Source organism: Galeopterus variegatus, unplaced genomic scaffold, assembly GCF_000696425.1.
Source record: "Galeopterus variegatus unplaced genomic scaffold, G_variegatus-3.0.2 Scaffold47561, whole genome shotgun sequence".
Taxonomy (NCBI): Eukaryota; Metazoa; Chordata; class Mammalia; order Dermoptera; family Cynocephalidae; genus Galeopterus; species Galeopterus variegatus.
Window position 1 is genome coordinate 1 of NW_007773672.1, and position 4,341 is coordinate 4,341.

General features: G+C 49.8%; 1 long non-coding RNA gene across 1 annotated transcript; it reads left to right on the top strand.

Annotated features, from left to right (window-relative positions):
* Positions 1 to 1,084: 1,084 nt before the first annotated feature.
* On the top strand, positions 1,085 to 2,116 carry LOC103584234. Its single transcript, XR_549953.1, has 2 exons — positions 1,085 to 1,169; positions 1,306 to 2,116. It is a non-coding gene; the product is annotated as an uncharacterized LOC103584234 (long non-coding RNA).
* The last annotated feature ends 2,225 nt before the right edge of the window (positions 2,117 to 4,341 follow it).

Below are 4,341 nucleotides of genomic sequence, written 5' to 3' on the forward strand. Positions count from 1 at the left end.
GGAGAGGAGAGAGGAGGAGGGAGAGGAGGAGGAGGAGGGAGAGGAGGGGGAGGAGGAGGGGGAGGAGGGCCCCAAGAGTGAAGAAGACTCATTTCACGACTTTGCAGGGAGCCCACCCCCCACCACCCATGCTACGTCTCCGCCCTTCCTCTGCTCTGTCTGGGGCCACCTCTCTCTCCCTGCTGCAGAGCCCAGGGGCTGTGCTGATAGAAACCAGATGCCGAAGTGCGGCTGGCTTGTTCCTGGCTGATGCAGGAGACACACCGGGGCTGTGTGCTGGGCTGACCCTCTGGGGTCCGGGTCCCTGCCACATACACACAAGCCTTATTACACTTTCTGCTCAGCAATCTTAGAGGCTGGCTTTTGAGTCTGATGTGCCACTCCTCTCTGGGACTCAGTTTCCCTACTCTAAAATGAAGACTTTCTATTAACATCGGTGACTTTTAGCCTGTCCCCAAGCAGCCCCTGCAGGAGTGGTGGGTGTCGAGGGGAACGGAGGGGTCAGGTGGCAGGTGGCAGTGCCTGGGCTGGGTGACCTCAGCTGAGTCAGGCTTCCCACCCAGCAAGCATGTAGCTCAGTTTTCTTCAGCCAGGAGCCCCGTACACCAAAAGATGGACAGGGACACCATGGTCCACTGCCCCCAGTCCTGGTGCCCTCCTACGCCAAGTCCACTTAAGCCCTGCAGTGGCAGTGGGGAGCCCTCTGAAGGCTTCACTCTGCAATCCCAGGAGGTTTCCCATGGAAGGCCCAGGCCCAAGCTTCCCGGTGTGTTTCCAAGGCGTGCCCAGCAGTGGGACCACACGGCCCTGCTCACGGCCTTGCACTGAGCCTCCATGTGCTGGGACCCTGAGGTGCCAGCACAGTCAGGCACAGCCACATCACCCGCCTGTCCCCTGTGCCCTTTGGCATCCGAGGCTCTGGTGCAGGTGACTGCAAGCAGCCCCAGCGTGGGGACCACCACATCACTGCACTTTCCTGTGCTAGGAGGGAGGGGTCGGGAGTCGTTTTCAAAGCCAAAGCCTGTGCCGATCAGGGGACTCACTCATAACTTTACCAACAGTGACTGGCACTGCCTTCAGCCCTGCTTTGTGTCCAGCCCACGACATGGCAGCCATGCAGGCCCCAGCTCACCAGGCCAGCCGCGGTCCCAGAAGGAGCAGCTCACAAGGCACGTGGCAAAGCCCCCTGCAAGGACGGGCCTCGGTGTCTCGTGGCTTTTTTTGGGTTTTGTTGGAGGGGAAGTTCGGGATGGGCTCTGTCTCTTTTCCTCTTGTGTGTGTGTCATGTGCTGTTCTGTACTGCAGGTGACTGATCAGAGCCATCTGCTCACCTGGCCTGTGTTTCAGGGATTCAGTCTAAATGCTTCCCCACAACCGGACTCAGTGCTGAAAAACTTCTTCAGGCCTTACCAGGGTAGGCATGACAGTTTTTGCCTCACTGTTGAAATTTTATCCATTTTAAGGATTTTTTCAACATTTACATCAGGTGTGGAAACTTTTCAAAACATGACAGACACTTATCAACAACAATGAAAAGTAGTCAACTCCACCCCTCTGGTTGTGTTAATTTGAGACCATATTTAGTCAAACCCAACCAACTCCTGTGTCTACACTTGTTTCTAACTCTCTTGTGTTATGTGTGCACATTGATTTTATCTTTCATTTTAAAAAATATATGGCACAAAAACTTTTTTTCCCTTTTCCTTAAAGAGTCGTGGGAAAAAAATAATTTATCACAAATAATTTTAAGGATAGAATTTTCAATAAAAAGACGGTTTATCTTGAATTTGTTATTAAAGAGAAACCTGAATAACTAGCCACTTAAATGTATATATTTAAATCTTCAAGAAAAAACATTAAAATGTGTCTTATGTGCTGGGAAAATTTCCGTACTATGCTAAGCAATCAAAAGAGGGGGGAAAAGGTGGAGATAAAATGATTCTCATGCCAAAGTCCTCCCAAATGGATCATAGAATCCAAATGTTTTCATTAACTGCTTAGTAATTTATTGCAAAAAAGGTAATTCGGTGTTGAACACAGAATTCCTTATACACTAAAAGAAATAATTTGTGTAAAGAATACATAATAAAATTATATACGTATATGCACATGTAAATGTACATCTATGTCTTCATTCTTTTCAATACAGAACATTTTTAAAAATTTACACAAGTGGAGAGAATAAAACAATAAGCCTGTCACCCAGACTCAGCGTTTTTCAGTATTTCGCCAATCTTGTTTCTACCATTCCCCTGCCCCCTTTTCTCTAAAGCACTTTGGACCCTCAGCACCTTGTCACTTGGCCTGCGAACACTTAGCCGGCATCTTAATTGAGAAGGACTTTCCCATGTGACCCACTGTGCATACCTTGGTCACTCACTCCTAACTAACTTAAGAATTCCTTTCATAGTGTCAAATACAAGTTCACATTCCCATGTCCATTGTTTATAAAGACCCAGCAGCAGCGGGTGTGGACAAAGAAGCCCCACATCCACGTGTGCGTGGGGGCTGCCATATGGGCACACTAGACTCCTCCCCTGGTCTGTGCTGATTGGCTCAGAGGTGGGCACGTGTTCCAAGCCAGGCCAATCAGAGCCCTTCTGTGCAGGTACTTCTGGTCGCCCCTGTAAGTCACCTTGCCTTCTCCACTCTGCCCTCTGCCTGGCACTATGGCCTGTTTGGGGACATCAACCTGCCCCAGGCCTGGCTTCCCTTGCCACTGCCTCCAGCTTCCCTTGGGTATGGCCAGTGGGGAATTCCAGCAGGAAAACAGATGGGGAGAGAGTCCTGCCAGGTCAGGGTACTTATTCCCTGGTTCCATGCCTGCTGGCTGGGTCCCCCACTGAGGGTCCCTGCACCCCTTAGACAGCCTCTCCATGTGGCCCTTTGCCCTCGTGCCTTCAGGCTGGGGAGCTAATGGCAACACTGTTACCAGCCTTGGGACGTTGCACTATTGTGTGGTTCCCTTGCCTCCTGCCCATACCTTTCCTCTCCATGTGGCCCTTTGCCCTCGTGCCTTCAGGCTGGGGAGCTAATGGCAACGCTGTTACCAGCCTTGGGACGTTGCACTATTGTGTGGTTCCCTTGCCTCCTGCCCATACCTTTGTAAACAGTCTCTTTCTTAAACCCTCCTAGAATTATTCTAATTCAACTGTGCCATGTGATTTCTGCCTGGACCCTGACCTCCACTGGAATTGCTAAATGGAGCTGAGATAGAGAAGTCAGCTGTGCACAGGTGGCAGAGCTCAGGGCATGTCTGCTGTGTGGCGTAGGCGGGCTGCGGGTGAGGCAGATGAAGGACATAAAAGTTGGGAGGAGAAGGGCACAGGGAGCTGCCCGCTGCCTCCCCTGGGTCCATTGCTTCCTGGCCTACATCCCAGGAGCCCCTGCTTACACTCACTTTCTGCTTAAACCATCCCAGGTCATTCTGTTAGGTGCAACCAAAAGTCCTAATTGATAGATCACCATATAAGTACAACATAAAATCCTCTAATTGCTTCAAACTACTTGGGTATGTTTTAAAAACAAAAACAGAAGAATTTTCCTTTCCTTCTAGCCATTAACTTTTCCACTAATCTATCACCCAATAAGATGTTGGTCACAGGTACTGTTAGAGAGTCGTGGTCATTAGCAGAATTTAGCGGGGGTAGCTCAGGCCGTGGGCCTCGGCCCCTGGAGAAGTGACGTTCTATGAAAGAATCCAGGCATGCTCAGAGTTCACGGGGAGAAAAACCGATGATCACACAGTGGGAGGAAAGCCATGTATCTGCGCGGGGCTGTTTTTAGCAGAATTTCTAGGGACCAGCTGCCTCCTCCGTCCCATCCTTCCATCCTCCTGACATATGCCCTGGGCCACGAGGCCCTGCTGATGTCTGCACTGGCCCAGCTTTGTCTGGAGGGCCTTGCTGCTTGGTGCTGAAGCCCACAGGAGGTGCTGGGAATGAGAGAATCTCATTTCTGTGGTTGGTTTTGACCTGAAATGTCTGTGTTATAACCTGTAGTACTCAGCCTGGACTGTGAATAACTTTAAAACAAATACAAAATATGGTGCATGTGGTTTTGTGGTGGCCAAACTTTTTTCTTTCAGGTACACAGGGACCATTGGGAATGTTAGATAATAACCGAAGTTATGTTTCATGTGAAGATGGGACTGAGAAATGTCCGAGTCCAGCATTTCCAGCACTGATGTTTCCCACACTAAGGGTGCTGTTTTGATCAGTGTCTTCATGGGAGGGCAGACTGTGCTGCTACGTGTTGTGTTGGGTCAGGATATCTTAAAAGACGTTATGAGTACAGTATTTGTTTTATAAGCAGCAAACGTGTTCTCCTGCTTTCTTCCAA